The sequence below is a fragment of the Stigmatopora argus genome, chromosome 19 (genome assembly GCF_051989625.1).
Source record: "Stigmatopora argus isolate UIUO_Sarg chromosome 19, RoL_Sarg_1.0, whole genome shotgun sequence".
In the NCBI taxonomy this organism is placed as follows: domain Eukaryota; kingdom Metazoa; phylum Chordata; class Actinopteri; order Syngnathiformes; family Syngnathidae; genus Stigmatopora; species Stigmatopora argus.
In genome coordinates this window covers 1,043,286-1,061,703 of record NC_135405.1, presented here as the reverse complement: position 1 = coordinate 1,061,703, position 18,418 = coordinate 1,043,286, and the positions used below count along the sequence as shown (strand labels likewise).

Genomic DNA, 18,418 nt, shown 5'->3' with positions numbered 1-18,418 from the left:
TTTTCTAGCCATGAAATAGTTATTGAGGGTTGGATTGATTCAGACATAGCACTACTGAAGGCCTAGGTGTAAAATGCATGGCCTGACACTTTATTTAATAAATACAGATTTAAAGTTCAAATATGTATATTTATTATGGGAGCTATTGAAGAAATTAGATGCGCACACAATACACTCATTTTTTTGAATTATTAATTTATTCATGTAATTAGCACCTACAGTGGTACCTCGAGATACGAGCTTAATTCGCCATCTATTAACAAAGTAACAAATAACTTGTGGTTTAATAGTACTAAAATGTGTTTATTGTACTAAACGGATTTTGCGGAGGGGAGAGAGAGGGACAGAGAGAGAGAAGGTAGAGAGAGAGACTTTTTGCACTGCAACGCACTCGTAACATAACATAAACTAATTCAAATGAACTTGGATTACGATGCAGACACACTCAAAAATAAATTTAATCTAACCTTACACTAAACTTAATTCTAATTTAGTTTTTTATAGCTTTCTTGTCCTGGGTTGGCTCTATTTATCCCGCCCCCACCCTGACTTTCAGATGCAACCTATCGAGGGTTGTTTGCTTATGTCTTCCCTTCAAAATATTCCGAAAATGACGAACGCAAATGTCCTCACAATAGGATTGCGCAATTGAATGAGATAGTTGAAATCCAATACCCGAAGCGTTTGACTGGGATTCGGCAGTGACGTCATCCTCTTCTTTTTCTCTGTTCATGTGCCCTCTTTGGCATAAAACCTGAAGGAATAAGGCAACCAAAAATGAAGCGCGGCTGGCTTGACTATGGAAAGAGAAACAGCGGCTCACTTGACCTCATTCTTCTCTTTCACACTTCAGCAAGTGTGCAGAACTGAAGTGCGAACAATGTCCGCTAGAACGACAGCAAAGTTCAAAAAGAGCCAGCACCCCAGCCATATTCGACTTTTAGCAAAATAATGCATGCAAAGGTCGTTCTTCACACACTCGAAGGTGGGCCCACTTTTGACACTCATTTTTTATAGTGCATACAAGCAGAAGCTGCTTGCGCGACATAGCCTTTCCACTTTCAAGGAGCCGTGGCAGCAGTTTCTCATGGGGCCTCTATTTATGTCCTCTGGTTCTCCGTATTGAGGTTGATGCGAAACAAAATTGGCCAGGTATGAAGCCATGTTTGCACAATCGCCCCCGCCAACATTCCTTACTGGAAGTGGCCAGAAGAATGCCGAAATGTTTGCCAAGTAGATCCAGCAATAACGACAAAGTAGTTGACTCTTATAATCCCAAACCCCTTGCCCCCACAATGGACGCAAGTGTACGCACCATGCGAGCACGCATTTGACAAATTGGTTTTCAAGGTGAGCAGTAAGAACTGGGCAAATGCGTGCCCAAGTGTGTGCGTACACTCACGTCCGTATATTTCGTTTTAAGGGGACTGTACAGTAATAACTTGACATAAGAGTGCCCCGATATACGAGGAATTTGAGATGTGAGTAAAATTGTGAGCAAATATGTACCCTGAGATTTAAGACAGGCGGCTCGGTGGATGAATGGTTAGTGTGTCGGCCTCACAGTGGGAGATGTGGGTTCAAATTCAGGTTGATTCACCTGTGTGCGTATAAGCCGCCCCCTGATTTACAATTTTCAAATCCATATTCATGGTTTTAATAGGGACTACAAATGTTGAATGAAATCTTAACAAAAATCATTGCATGTGGTATTTCTGAGATACTGTATGAATCAAAAGCACATTATTAGGGTCAATATCATAAGGAAGTTAATATGTCTTTCTTTGTAAATGCAAAATATCAAATTATTCAATTTGAAAAAAGAAATGTCTATCTTGATGTGAACTTGATGATTTTTAATGACAGAAATTACAATTTTCTTACCAGAGGTTTAAGATGTTCTGGGGCCCAAATTGCTTCTAATGTCGAAATATCTCAATCTTTTTTTCGATGGTTCATATTACAAATGTGCAATCCTTTCCTTTCAAAAAGGAAGTATCGTAAGCACAACCAGGAAGTGTGTCCGTAGTGGTAAAGTGTTCAAGTCTCTGGGTGCAATAATAGCATGAGAGACACATTACGCAGGTACCAAGGCTGATATTTTAACAATCAACCGCAAGACCTTCAATCAGCCTTAACAACTATTGGGATGTGCTAACATGGTAAACGCTAAAAACACATGTATAAGGCTACCTCCTTCTGACCAGTCAGGGCTCATTTAACTAGGCAAGACGGCGGCGCCCTAGGTAAGATGGCGACGCCCGGAGCGAGCAGCGAGGGTAGACAACAGTTGGAACCTTCATGAGGTGTCTCCCGAGAGGCCGCCCGCCGCGGCCTGCGAATCCAACACAACCACCCAGAGCTGCCACCCAGGAACATGGCGCCCTATGTTTTTCATCCAGCCGGAGATGTCCGCCCTGCCCCACACCTCTGGTTACTCCTCCTAAGGGCAGGCGACGTCGAGGAGAACCCAGGACCTTCCTGCCCGGGATGCTCTAAGACGATCCGTCGTGACTTCACCCCACTGGTCTGCAACGCTTGCCGACGAAATTTCCACAGGACCTGTAGCGGCCTGACCCGAACCCAGATAAAGAGTCATCAAGGCTTTCTCTGCGGATCCTGTTCCGGAAATGCCGTCGTGCCGTCACTTCCGCGCACAGCCTACGTGGGACCGAAAGAAAAATGCTGTGTCTGCAAAATCTCCTTCTCCCCTACCATCTCCCCCATCCCCTGCTCGAACTGCCCCAACAAATCCCACCGCTCTTGCTCTGGACTACCTCACTCCCAAACTAATGCAAACTGGCTATGCCCGACCTGCTCACCACCCCTGACACAACAATCCTCCACACACCAAACAGCCATAACAATACACCAACCTATAAACGCAAACTGCCCCACCTGTAATAACAAATTAATCATTTCACGCTCTCCCCTGACATGTAGATCCTGCAAACGTGGATTCCACCTCAAATGCGCCCCTGAAACCAGACACGCTTTAACCATACTTCGCAGGAACAATAACTGGTGCTGCCAGAGCTGTCTGAACCTGAAACCCTCCCACCCTCAACAACCCACAGATAGGATTGCCGATCTACCGGAGGCACAGAAAGCCGGTCTCACCATCCTTCAATGGAACTGTGACTACCTGGCGACCAAGACTACCGAACTGAAAGAGGTGACGGCACGTCTAAAAATTGACATCCTCCTCCTCCAGGAAACAAAACTGGGACTCGAAGACCCGACGCCTCAGCTCGACGGTTATAACGTGATTCGACCGTGAGGGCTCAGGCACAAAACAGCAACGAGGCGGGGGTCTCCTTGTCTACCTGAGATGCGGCATCCCCTACTCCAGGGGTGGCCAAGTCCGGTCCTCGAGAGCCGTTATCCGCTCTGTTTTCCATATCTCCCTCCACCAACACACCTGAATCAAATCATCGGGATTGGTATCAAGCTTCTGGACAGCTTGCTGATGAGTTGATTATTTGATTCAGGTGTGTTGGTGGAGGGAGATATGGAAAACAGACCGGATTGTGGCTCTCGAGGACTGGAGTTGGCCACCCCTGCCCTACTCCATCCTTCCAGCGTCCCCATCAGGCCCCCTCGAACTCCAGCATATCCACATTCCCATCGCCCGCAGGCGACACCTCTCACTGGTCAACGCCTACATCCCCCCGGCGACATCGGATTATTGTCCTGCCCCCCAAGATTTCTCCTGGTTAAACTGGCTCCCCACGGAGCATGGCCTGATCTGCGGGGATTTTAACGCGCACCACCCGACCTGGGATATACTTGCCAAGACAGATCCCAGGGGTAACGCAATCCATCAATGGGTCGATGACCATGACCTAACTCTCCTTAATGACGGCGTGTGGACACGGACTGCCAGATACCAACAAGGAGCAGGCATGAGTGCCCCCGACCTAATGATCGCTGACCCCACCATGGCCGAACATCTGCAATGGTAACCCATCGACGAGATGACCTCCGACCACGGACCGATTCTGATTAGGTGGAACCGTGCTCTCCATGTCGAATGCCAACAAAGAAGAGTACGACCCAACTTCTCGAAAGCTGACTGGAAGAGGTATCGTACCGTCCTCATGGATCGCCTACCCGTAATCTCCGCAGCAGCCACAGCTCCGGAAAAACTCTCCCTCTTAGTGCAACACATGAAAGAGGCAGCAGCACTTACAATACCGGTCAAAGTTATCCGCCAGAAGGAGCTCCCATGGTTGACACAGGACCTGAAGGACCTCATCCGCAAAAGGAATCGACTACGTCGAGACCTCCAACAAAATAGGAAAGAATGGATAGCACTCTGTCAACAGATCAAACAAAAAAACACTGAAGCGAAAAGAAACGCATGGCGCTTACACCTCGCCAAGATCGCCGAGACAAGATCTACTGGACAAGCCTGGTCCTTAGTAAAATCCCTCTCAGGCACCAAAACACAACAATCTGGCGAGTCCCTGGTCTACAAGAACAAGGAGTACGTGAGTGACCGAGCCAAGGCAACAGCATTTATCAGGGAATATGCCTCGGTCAGCGGACGCAAGAGTGATAAGCGGAGCAGACGAGCAGTGCGTTCTCTACGTACAGCTACCCGCAGACTGCTCGGCTCACCGCGACAAGTCCTCGAGCTCCCGTTCACCGATACTGAACTGCAGACAACGCTGTCCCAACTTAAAGCGGGTAAGGCAGCTGGACCCGACCACATAGCCCCCGACCTTCTAAAAAATCTTCCGGCAAACATCCTTCCGGAACTACTCCATATCGTCAACACCAGCTGGCTAGAGGGCTGGTGTCCACAAGCTTGGCGAGTGGCCACCATCATCCCTTTCCTCAAAAAAGGGAAGTCACCAACGGACGTTGGGAACTACAGACCCATCGCCCTCACCTCTACGCTTAGCAAAACGATGGAAAGGCTCATCGTGAACCGTCTCGCCTGGTGGTTGGAAGATAAACAGCTTCTCAGCCACTGGCAAGCCGGTTTTCGAAAGGGGAGAAGCACGACGGACCAGGCCCTGCGACTGTCGCAGTTCATCTCTGATGGCTTCCAGTCGACTCAACGACAACGCACGCTTGCAAAATTCTTTGACTTCAGCAAGGCATTCGACCAGGTATGGAGAACAGGTCTCTTACAAAAAATGGCAGACCTGGGGTCCCCTACCGCTTCATCAGATGGATCGCCAACTGGCTCACAAATCGCACAGCCAGGGTCAGGATCAACAATACCGTCGGCAGGAGCAGAACCTTCAAAGAAGGGCTCCCCCAAGGCTCGGTCCTGTCACCCCTCTTATTCATCATCTACATTAATGACCTCCTCGACAAGTTCAACGATTCCACCCTGATCAGCGCCTATGCAGACGATCTGGCTCTTGCTTGTCGGGGTAGGAACAAAGAGGAGGTGGAAAGCAGACTTCAAGCGGAGGTTGAAAAAGTCTGGAGGTGGAGTTCCGAGGCACACCTAAACCTTAACACCACCAAGTGTGAGGCGTCATTTTTCAGCCTGGACTCAGCTGAGGCCAAATGGCAACCAAAGATCTTAATAAATGGCGCCACCCTCAAGCATAACCCCACCCCCACTTTCCTTGGCGTATCTTTTGACCGACAACTCACGTTTGCAGAGCAAGCGAAAAAAGTCCGCCAAACCATGTCCAAAAGAACGAACCTCCTCCGCAAACTCAGTGGCACATCTTGGGGTTGGCAACCAAACGACCTTAGAACGGTGTATATTGCCACCCAGAGAAGTCTCGCAGAGTACGCAGCACCGGCATGGGCCCCCTGGCTGGCCCAAACTCACCTCAAATCCCTTGAAACCGCCCAACTGGAAGCAGCCCGCGCCATAACACACCACCTCAGGTCTACCCCCACCGAAGCAGTCCTACATGAGGCACATCTTACACCCCTCTCATCCCGCCTCAAGTTACAAGCACTTCTTAAGGCGGATGCCTGGAACCAGCTGCCTCCTTCTGATCCCCGACACCGCCTCCTCCATGAAAACGTTAAAATGCGGTTACAAAAGAAGCCAGACTAGCGATCATCGACCCTTCCCCGTCTTACCGCTCTCGAACTCCATACCCCTTGCACATACTCTTCCCATCCCTGCCCACCCTGGCTATTACCCCCCCCATCCAAACCGCCTTTACTGCAGTCTCTAAACACATGCCGACCATCATCCAAAGAGATAAGGCCGAAGAGCTCATCAGAAGCATGGGTAAACCGGACCTACAGATCTTCACAGATGGATCCACCAAAGAAGGCACTGCGGACGGTGGTGCAGGTTTTGTCGTCATTAAGGAGACTGCAATCATCCACCAATGGCATGGTGCCACTGGCACCCGCAGCAGCTCCTACCACTCTGAAAAAGTGGCACTGACCGAGGCACTCTCCTGGCTGAGGGAAACAGCAGACTGGCAGACGTCAATTATCCTCAGTGACTGCAAATCGCTGGTCCAAGCTATGGGAAACCCCCATACGCAAGACCCCGCCATTCGGAGACTTCAGGGTGACATCGCCCTTTTCCCTCCGCCTAAGCGGCTACAGCTACTGTGGATCCCGGGCCACTGCAACATATGCGGAAACGACCTGGCTGATGCCCTAGCTAAACTTGGCTCGTTAGATGACCAAACCCATACCCCCCCGGACGCAGCCACAAGATGTGCCATCATCCAACGTGAAGATCGCTCTCCCCCCCTCTCCCACCCCCGCCTTTTGCAGACCCACACTACGAAAGTCACAGAGGAAGAACTTGCCCTATCGAAAGGAGACCGCACAGACCTGATTCGTTTCCGCAGTGGACACCACCCCTTGCTCCGCCGTTGGCTCCACCTTGTGGGGAAATCCGACTCGGATCGCTGCCGCCTGTGCGACGAGGAAACAGAGTCGTCTGAACACTTATGGCTCCGCTGTCCGGCCTTAATGACCGAACGCTACCATCGCGGCTTGGGCAACTCCCTGGATGAATTTATCCGTGTTCCAGTGGCAGCTCTAGCGCTGCTGAGGGTAATCCTCAGGCGCCTGAGGTGAAAAAGAAGAAGAAGAAGAAGAAGAAGAAGAAGAAGAAGAAGAAGAAGAAGAAGAAGAAGAAGAAGAAGAAGACGAGCAGCGACGCCCGGGGCGAGCAGCGACGCCCGAGGAAGCTGCGACGAGCACAAGAGTTCTTTTTACGTTTGATGCAAGAAAAGTTTTTTTTTCTCTAATTTCCTTCATAGACGTCAAAATAAATTTTGTTTAGTGTTTTATCTGTTGATCTTTTCTGTATTTTGAAATAAACATGTAGGCGTTTGGCAGATATTACACCAGAGGAGAACAACTCCACCCTTATCTCAGTGAAGCACAATCAGAACCCTTTGAAATTGTGTAAGAGCATTGGGCAACAACAAAAAAGGAGAGACTCTTCCGCCTGGAGGATCTTAAAGAAGCAATGGTAATAATAACAAATAAATCTATTGAGAATTAAATTGAATGGTATGGAAAAAAAAACTATATACGTATAAGTAATGAGGGTACCACACTGTTAGAATACAGTTAACAGAGATTGATATTAGAGACCAGCTGATCGCAGGGCACACGGAGACGGACAACCATACACACTCACACCCATACCTTTGGGCAATTTAGAGTGTCCAATCAGCCTACCATTCATGTTTATTGGAATGTGGGAGGAAACCAGAGTACCCGGAGGAAACTCACGCAGGCCCATGGAGAATATTCAAACTCCACACAGGTAGACATGACCTGGATTTGAACCCAGGACCCTGTGAGGCCGACGCGCTAACCACTCGCCCCACCGGATCGCCGCAATTCCTTATTTTAAACAAAACAAATATGATATAGATATGAATTTGTCTAGAAATATACCACAACTCTCCAATAAATAATATGATACAATACACATTTCGAGCAAGCGAATATTTGGCTAATTCAAGCCGCAACGTGGTGAATCTGTGATAGTAGGTATAACTGTAAATACTTTAACTTTTCAGCTGCAATAGAACCAATTTTACCATTACTGTAGTGACAGTATATTCTAAGAAATCAAGTACACACATTCAAACACAATAGATGGTTATTCTAGATTAAAATCCACAAACTATATTTAAAAAAATGCTGTCATTTTAAAGCCGGCTTTCTGTAGAAATAACGAGGTGAGAAACCCAAGACCATTTGTATTCATGTACAAATTTGAGCGCATCATCGACGTGTAGTCTAAACACAATGGACACAGAATGTTTGCCAAACATTTAGACTGAAACAAACATTAAAAACTCAGAAGGAGAACCTTAAGACACGTGTGTTGGTGTGGGAAGGAGTGATGATGGCTTCATCAGTTTATGAATGTAGAATAAATGTATTCTGTGAACTTCCTCAAATTTTGAGGAGGAGTAGCACATATGGTCCTCTACGGTCGCTTTGTCCAATCATGGTCTCATGTGACTCCACACTTGTCCAGAGTAATGGCTCACCAGATTTATGTGGTCTAGTTTTAAGCTTGGTTAGCAAATAAAGTCATTGTTGTTTTGTTTTGGGGTTAACCCTAACCCTTACCCCCTTCAGGTTGTGTGCATAGTCAGGCTAATAACCTCTTTAGAGAATGGTTTGATACAAGAGTTTTAAAGTAATGTCTTAATTTTAAATGGAAGATAATGTTGTAACAATTGATTAAAGAGCCCAATAGTTTTGGGCCAGAGTTAATATTGTAGATAAGACTGGTTGGAATGGAGTATATGTAGTACTTGGTAATAGTGTCATTTACATGTTTTGTTGTGTGTTTCTTAAATAGTGGAGTGTGTAAGCATGACTGTGAGTTGGAGATTTAGGAAGCATACTTTTCCACAGACTAGAATACAAAGTGTCATACTCCATTCGTTTGGTGTGCTAACTGTCAGTGTGTACAGGGATTTCAAATTTGATCTAAAACTACTATAGTTGGAGGGGATGCAAAATGTTTAGTTCTTGTTTTGGGGGAGGTGCAACAGATAATCATTGAGAAGCCTAGCTTTGCGATAAGGTTCTAAATGAGGTGTTGTTTCTGAATCACGTGTGGTGGTGCTGCCGCCGCCATTGATATTGGTGGTAGTCCATTATTGTATAGGCATATGAGTGATTCAAAGTTATGGTGGTTAATAGTGGCAGAGTGATGGGTGAGATTGTACATGTTTAAGAGTAGTAGTATAGTAGAGTATTTTCTTTGCCACTGTCCATGGTGCTGATCGTTTCACCCTAAATAAAGTAAAATTTAAATAATAATTAACTTCTTTATTAGTTTTTGTGAAATTATTCCAAGTGAATAATATATTAATTCCTATGACACACCCACACAGAATACTATTTGTGCTAAGACAGATCAGGTTGGCAGAAAGACTACAACAGGCGTATAAATATACTATCATACATATTTACAATAGCCTGCAATAAGAACTTATGTACAAAACCAGAAGTAACACAACCATTAGAACTAACAAACTAATCATATACCGAGATGCTCAGATCCACCCTTTCATAGACTAAGTCCATCCTTAGATAGACCACTTAGTCAGCCATGTGACATGCTTGACACATAATAGAATCTTATTAGAATACTTAGTTCTTAAGAACATTGAATACACTTCTACACAAGATAAACTAAGAGCATTACATATCATAGTTTTGTTGTGAATACTAACCGATTGTCTCTTAAGTATAAATATTTAAACAAGGTTAGTTATTATTAAATACCCCTCTTAAGACATCTATGTGACACCACAATAATATAGAATATCTTTAACATCCACCCTTAATGTGACTAAGTACATCCCTAGAGATATTTAGTTAACACATGACATGACACAAAGCACTCCAAATTTGAACCACATATAATCTTTATTAGTATACACATTCACCATTACATAACATACAAATAGATTACAAGACATATTGCTGTTCCAAGTCATAAATCTTATATATTAGTACTGGTCAGAATCCTTTTTATTGTTAACATACTTGCACATGCAGCTTTACAAAAAATGACATCCACAATTCCATCTATTGTATCTATTGGAAGACTTAATATATACTTTCATTTAGTTTCAACTCATTTCAACACAATTAAGTACAAATGTGAAAGGTGAGTTTCCTAATTGACACTTATACAATTTGACTTTCTTGTTTGAAGATGCCAATGATTGCTGATAAGAAACATAAGTCACCACCTTTTGAAAATATATTATAATGACTACTTAGAAATAGAAATGATTAGAACTAATACTATTGTGTCCTTCATTCTGTGTACTTTAGTACTTTGAGTTAACAATACAAGACCATTGCAAAAACTAATATATCATAATAAAAGCAAGCCCGGACCAAAGATGAATGTGAATGAATTGCTATTTAGTGAGTTATTTTATCACCTCAAAAAAACTAAAACTAATAGAGTAATATTCAAATGAAATGGATTACTAACAACCAATGAACATTTCACTAACATTAATCATATTTCAAATATTTTCTCCAGAGAAAGTCAACCTGTTTACTCTGAGTATAAGTTTAACAGGCATGATGAAGGATTTTCTAAAAAGGCAATATCCAACTCCACTCCTTAAAAGCCATACGCACATTTGGCCCAAATAATCATTGAATTCGTCAAAACAAATAACAAAAGCCTGTTTGGGACTTCAACTAATTTTATAAATCTAAGTGCTCAACCTAAAATACCTAAGCGTTATTAAAACTTGCCTAAGGACCTGAACCCTCTCTGTCTGAGTGGAGAGAGACTCACTTAACCACTGGACCATCTGACTCTTGGAGTTTGTCCACTCACTGGTCATACTTGGTCTCTCCTTCTTGACTGCAAACACACACAAAAATGACATTGTCACATCAAAAAACAGTATTGATCATATATACTTACAATTAATATTTAGATTGAAAAATACTTTACAACAATTTTGATGTTTCCAAATATACATCTACACTGTGTTACTAATAATGGGGGAATTAAAACATTAGTAGAGGGAACCTTACTACACTGTGTCTGCACTGTAATGAAACCCTGTTGGTCACCCATTAGTGACCCCTGCGGTAGTTATAAAATCATTGCATGTAAAAAAAATCCTTGTTTTTTTTTTATTCCAAACGGAGTTGATATGTAAAATAGATCAAATTTGAGTTACATTTTTTAACTTATTTCCACATTTTTGTTAACTGTTAAATCATGTGATAATAAAAGTGAATTCGTTTTGCGTCACACGAGCAAAATGATTCCACACTGGGGAAAACTTCTTACTTATAAGAAGGAGTTCCTTTGATATATATATATATAAATGTAAAAGTATGAGAAAATAACCCAACAACATGAAAATAATGAGGTGTACTGACAAGTAAAATTCATATCACCACATAACTTAGTTAATACATGTAGACGAGGATTTATGGTCTTGGTATTATATGCAGCTTTTGTACATGTAATTATTTAGAGAAGAAATGACTAGCTATGGCTAGATATTTATGAACTAGTTTACTTTCTTAATAACGCAGGCAGGTATTTGCTTGTGATTATTTTGTACAAGTGCTTGCCATTACTAGATATTTACTAACTGTCAGGAGTGGCCTGTTTTGTCCCTCCTGACGTGCCGTCAGGGAAGCAGCTGCAGTCAATCTGCTGATTGCTTCCTGGCTTTATTATTTAAGGAGCAATGAGTGAGAGCACCATTGCCGGATCGTCTCTTTGTTTGTGCGTGCACGTAGCATGCAGCCGTTCTGTTCCAGCCCATTGTGGATTTGTAGACCTTTTGTTTATTCATTAAAGAATGTAGTTTGAAGTGAACTGGCTCGAGTCACTCACGTCTCCTGCGCTTGGGTCCCCCTAAGATATTCCCGATCGCGCTGCAACGACGCAGCGACACAGCGTGATCGTAACACTAACACTAGTTTTCTTGTCAATAAACCAGGCAGGAATTGGCGAACACACGTCACATTCTTGTAAATTTGCACTCTCACGTGAATGAAAAGACTTAAAAATGCCCCCCCCCCACACACACACGCACACACATACACACACCGCAAGCAAGTACACAAAGGCAGATGCAATGTTAGATTGTATTTATTGTGGTGGGAAACATACCTCGTAGATTTTAGTAAATAGCAGTTAATGCTATAAGATAAGCAGTTTTTTTTTGCTTAACCAGGTTAGCTTTTGATGATTTATACACTCAAATAATGACAGAATTATACCTACTGTTTTTCAGTTTTGTATTAGTACTTGAGTTCTGCTTCCACTGTTTCTGACGTGGAACACTATTTTCTCACCGAAGGTTTTAACAGCTTTTTCAAAGCACTCAGGCATTTTTTCCATATTAAAAAAATGTTTTAAATACAACAGAGCAAGTTAAAGCGAGGAACAAGGGAGAAAGGTGATAATTGTGACACTTGAGGACCTCTGTTCCCTGCCTCGGAAGCGTCTGTGCTCCTGAGACAAAACAAACAGAGGTGAAGGGCTTGATGGTGGATTGGGCGAGGTGTCAAAGTTCATCTTGATAAAAGCCAAAGAGTGCTTATCTTCCAACAGCCTGTTTTCCTAAAAACACAGGTAGATGCTAGCCAAGCGTGTCTGTAAACGCTGAGCCGACAAGCTTGAAGTGGGAAAAAAATTACAAAGCAAACTGTCAGGAATGATTGTCTCTATGCAAAATGTAATATATGCAAATTACAACAGAATTTGGCTAAAATTGGGTCTTGTTACCAAGTTGTTTTTCCACCTCAAAAAAGCCTTGCATTTTTTTTTACCATCAGAAAAATATTTTGCTTTATTTACAACATTGTTTACTTTTTGTAAAACAATGGTAAAGCCACAACATAGATTAGCAACATGCTATCTTAAGACTTTGTTGCGAGACTTTGAGAATGTCAGCCATTGAGGTTAAAGACTGTTTTACCTAAGTTTATTCAATACGTAAATTGTAATACTAGAGGAGACAAAACTCTTGACCATGTCTATTCTAACATCAAACATGCTTATAAAGCCACTTCCCTCCCTCACCTAGCTGGATCAGATCACCTCTGCCTATCTCTCACCCCCGCTTACACTCCACTCCGGAGGCAAACAACGCCACAAATAAAGATAATAAAAACTTGGCCCGACGACGCACTCTCTCAGCTGCAGGACTGTTTTTCCCGCACCAACTGGGAACTTTTTGTACACGACAACCTCCAGGACTACACGGACTCCGTACTTTCTTACATAAAAAACTGCATTGACAACGTCACTACAGATAAACGAATACGGGGTTTTCCTAACCAAAAACCCTGGATGACCAATGAGACACAGTCACTCATCAAATGCCGTAACTCTGCCTTTAGATCAGGGGACAAGAAAAAATATAGAGATGCCAGAGCTGAGCTGAAAAGAGGCATTAAAAAGGCCAAGGCAACATATACCAAGAAAATTGAGGAGCACTTCACAGAAAATAACCCAAAGAAGATGTGGCAAGGAATACGACATATTACCAACTACAATAACAATAATATGTCTGTTAACGCAGATGCCTCACTAGCGGAGAAATTTAACCCTTTCTTTGCCCGCTTTGAGACTGACAAATCAGACCCAGTCTCAACACCCCCACCACCACCCTGCAGCAATACACTGACGTTCCGGGAACAGGAAGTGAGACTGGTAATGCGGTCTGTGAACACCAGGAAGGCTGCTGGCCCAGACGGAGTACCTGGGAAGGTGCTCAAAGCCTGTGCTGACCAGCTGGCTGGAGTCTTCACAAACATTTTCAATTGTTCCCTGCAACAATCCATCATTCCATCCTGTCTGAAATCTGCCACCATCATCCCTGTCCCCAAAAGCCAACCATTGACAGCATGAATGATTATAGGCCTGTTGCACTCACGCCTGTGATCATGAAGTGCTTTGAAAAGTTGGTAGCCCGCCATATCAGGAATACAATCCCTCCCTCAATTGACCCTCACCAGTTTGCTTATAGAGCAAACTGGTCCACTGAGGATACTATTGCCATTGCTCTTCATACAGCACTGAGCCACCTGGAACACCATGGGAACTACGTGAGGATGCTCTTCATTGACTATAGCTCAGCCTTCAACACCATAAAACCGGACATTCTGACTGACAAACTCTCCCACCTTGGACTATCCTCTTCAATCTGCTGCTGGATAAAGAACTTCTTGACCAACCGACCACAGACTGTTAGACTTGGTCCCCACCTCTCTTCCTCCATTACACTGAGCACTGGCTCCCCTCAAGGCTGTGTACTGAGTCCTCTTCTGTACTCCCTGTACACATACGACTGTACACCCACCCACCAGTCTAACGCCATCATCAAATTCGCTGACGACACCACTGTGGTCGGACTCATCTCAGGAGGGGATGAGTCGGCTTACAGAGATGAGGTCAACAAATTGTCTTCGTGGTGCTCGGTGAACAATCTCACACTGAACACCACGAAAACTAAAGAAATAATCCTGGACTTTCGCAAACACGGCACAGATCTGGCCCACTCCTCATAAATGGAGTATGTGTAGACAGGGTCCAGTCCTTTAAATTCCTGGGGGTCCACGTCACGGATAAGCTCTCATGGTCTACAAACATCACGGCAGTGGTGAAGAAGGCTCAGAAACGACTCCATTTCCTCAGGGTACTTAGGAAGAACAACTTGGCCACCAAGCTTCTGATAACCTTCTATAGAACCACTGTAGAGAGCATCCTGGCATACGGCATCACAGTGTGGTACGCTGGAAGCACAGCGGCAGACAAAAAGGCCATGCAGAAAGTGATTAACACTGCCCAGAGGATTGTCGGCTGCTCTCTGCCCTCACTGGAAGACATTGCCAGCCCTCGTTACCTCAGCAGAGCCAAGAACATCATAGGGGACCCTTACCACCCTGGTCACAATCTGTTCCAGCTGCTGCCCTCTGGCAGACGCTATAGGTCTCACAAAGCACGGACAAATAGGCTTAAGGACAGTTTTTTCCCCACATCCATCAGAAATCTAAACTTTCGGTAACATAACACATTCTCTTCTGCGGTAATATGAAAAGATGTTTGGGTGGTGATCTGCCTCCTACTAGCTGACTGAAGTAAGGTAAGTGAAAGACAGTGAGAGGTAAGCGACCTGTATCCACAATAGCAGAATGCCAAATTACAAGTCCGTAACTTGCACTTATTTAGGTCTTTTGCCGAGTAAACGCAACTTATGGAGAAGCACCACCAATTTCATCACACGCAGTTTCTGGGTGTGATGACAAGTAGGCTTTTTGTGTTGTTGATAATGACGACAGGGCCTATGTCCAATTATTATTATTATTATTATTATAAGTGACATCATAGCGAAAAGTCCCACTTTTTTCCATACCCAAAATTGGCTCCATTTATAGTCACAATTCAAGATTTTAAAATGATAATAAAATTATTATTATGTTGGAGGCTTCTATTTTAAGTTGGATGAGAATTTGTTTATTTTGTGGTCCTCCCTTTTCCAGCCTTGGGAATTCTTTACAGAGCACGTTCCCAGGGTCTTAAATTGTATCGTGAGCATCTTAATGTTTTTCAAAATTCTGAGATTTCTTAACACAGCTATACCAATAAAGAGCATTGACACAGTTGTAATGCGTGCAATAACATTTTGGAGCATTTTAACGCATTCCCTGTCATTCGTTCCATGAAAGGAGCTGAATGTGAAAGATAATAATAATAATAATAATCGGACATAGGCCCCTGTTGTAGTTATCACAACACAAAAAGCCTACTTGTCATCACACGCAGAAACTGCGTGTGACGAAATTGATGGTGCTTCTCCATAAGCTACGTTTACTCGGCAAAAGACCTAAATCTAGTACGGACTTGTAATTGGCATTATGCTATTGTGGATACAGGTCGCTTACCTCTCGCTTACCTCTCACTGTCTTCCACTTACCTTACTTCAGTCAGCTAGTAGGAGGCAGATCACCACCCAAAACCTGTTTTTATATTACCGCAGAAGGGAATGTGTGTTATGTTACCGCGAGTTTAGATGTCTGATGGATGTGGGGAAAAAACTGTCCTTAAGCCTACTTGTCCGTGCTTTGTGGGACCTATAGCGTCTTCCAGAGGGCAGCAGCTGGAACAGATTGTGACCATGGTGGTAAGGGTCCCCTATGATGTTCTTGGCTCTGCTGAGGTAACGAGGGCTGGCAATGTGTTGGAATTATTTTATATAAGTTATCCTGATTCTGGTATGACTGTCGAAATGTTAGTTAATAGAATGAGAGTGTCTTGGGCCCTGGAAAGTTTCACCTTATTCAACAAAGAGGAACTACCCAGGGGGGCCGACGCCTGTTTGAACTATTGTGTGAAGATTGCAGGATATCGGGGAAGATACTGTAAAGATGTTATCTTGAAGGGGCATATGGTCATGATCAAAGAACCTTTTGTAACTGGGAGAGATCTATCTCTCCTTTGATCAGCTTGAAACTTCCTGTAACTTGGACACTCCCAAAACACAATAAGAGACTTGGCGAGGGCAGATTTTCTTCAGAGTGTGTCGACGGGCTGAGACGCGACCAGTCCTGAGAACCTCTCATTTTTTAAATAAAATAACCTCAATTCTTTGTGTTCCTACTTTTTTCAGATTGGTGATACAAATGTCTGGTGTTTAAACCTAACATTTAATTGGTCCTTCGAGCCGGATTCCAAGATACCTAAGGATCCCAGCGGGTGAGCAAGATCCAGAAAAGTCTGTGGCCACAGCATAAAGATCCTTTTTGAGGACTGTTTCTTCCTTACGGGCTGGGGTCCAAAGGTTGAAGGGATACCGAGGACGCAGAGAATCGTGAGTAAATTTTATTTAAAAAAGGAATGAATGAGAAAAAAGGAATGAAAGATGAAATCCATGGCGTGACAGACCCCCTTAGTTGAAAAAGACTAATTAAACTCTGTAAAACTAAATCCGTGGCGTGACAGACCCCCTTAGTTGAAAAAGACTAATTAAACTCTGTAAAGGATAGCGGAGTCCTGATTAAAGAGAAATGAAAAACCCTGAGAATCCTAGGCCCTATCAGGTAAAAAATTCAAACAACAAAACTTCCACATGCGTACAGAGGTCAAATTCAAACAACAAACTTTCGCAGGCGGACAGACACCCTTAGTTGGAAAAGACTTATTAAATTCTGTAAAGGAAAGCGAAGTCCAGGATGTATTGAATAGGAAAAATCTGTGACGGATAGTGGAGTTCTGGGTGTATTGAATGAAAAGTGAAAAAAAGGATAGAGTCCTGGTTAAAGAGAAATAAAGAGCTCGATATAAAGAAAAAAAATAGAATAAAACTATAAACGCATGCAAGTAATCTTCATATGGATAGATAAATAAGATATAAGTACGCTGTGACGCGTTCATAAATCTCGATTGTAGCGCAATATAAGACTAGAAACGACTAAGAAATATACTTAGGCGGATAAATAAGATAAGAAGATATATATATATATATATATATATATATATATATATATATATATTAGGCCTGTTAAAAAACAGTGGTCCCTGTTCAGCTCTCCTCGTGCGAGGCTCCACACGCAAGCGGGGAGCACGACGACGAGGGGGGGGAAAGGGGGCCTGCTGGTCGTGCGGCAAAGAGGGCCACATAGCCAGGGAATGCGGGGGCAACCCTCCCCGCGCACAGCGACGACATGATAGCGTACGACTAGAACAGGAGGTAGCAAAACAAATGGTTAACAAAAGTAAGGGGATAGATAGATAAAAAAGGTGGTGAAGCCCCCCTTCACAGATGCGGACACCCCTCAAGCTAAGCACACTCTTTGGAAACAAAAGGAGAGGGGGGGGCGCCCATACAGCTTACTGCTCCCTTCACACCAAAAACAAAGGGCAGGAAAGAGTACCACAAGAGAGACAGAGATAGTTGATAGTGTTATGATATATTAGTGAAAAATTATGGGTCTTTTATTAAACACTAAAATTTATATTAGGAAATGCCTAGTGAAAGGTTATTTTCCCTAAATTGTAATTGAGGTAATAGTGAGCACAGAAAATGGCTCTTATTTTAAATAAAACCGCCTTCTTAGAGCGGATAGGAATTCAGCCAGAGCTTTAACTATTGGGTTTTAGAAATATGAGAGTGATTTGCGATTTAGACTTAAGTATTAAGAATCATCCAAATTATTAATGATATCAAACATGAAAACAATGCAGAAATGGCATTTATCCAAATTATTAGGTAAATTTAGATAAAATAATTAATTTAGGATAGGCATGATTTCCCTAGGACGGAAGAGGCATGAAATGTTTTTCGGTGCACAGAAAGACATTCCTTGTTTTGCCCATCAACAGGTGAAATTTGCTTTAGCGTGGTTCATATTAATAACTATTAGAATATTAATTGCATTAGCATCAAACAGTTGATGTCAACCAAACAACATTAACCTATTT

At 43.3% G+C, this 18,418-nt stretch overlaps 1 long non-coding RNA gene across 1 annotated transcript in view; it reads right to left on the bottom strand.

Moving 5' to 3' along the window:
- Positions 1–9,845: 9,845 nt before the first annotated feature.
- Positions 9,846–18,418, bottom strand: part of LOC144064155 (uncharacterized) — a 38,690-nt gene continuing 30,117 nt past the window's right edge. The window contains exon 2 of the long non-coding RNA XR_013296717.1: positions 9,846–10,828. This is a non-coding gene — a long non-coding RNA (uncharacterized LOC144064155). The remainder of the gene's footprint in view (positions 10,829–18,418) is intronic.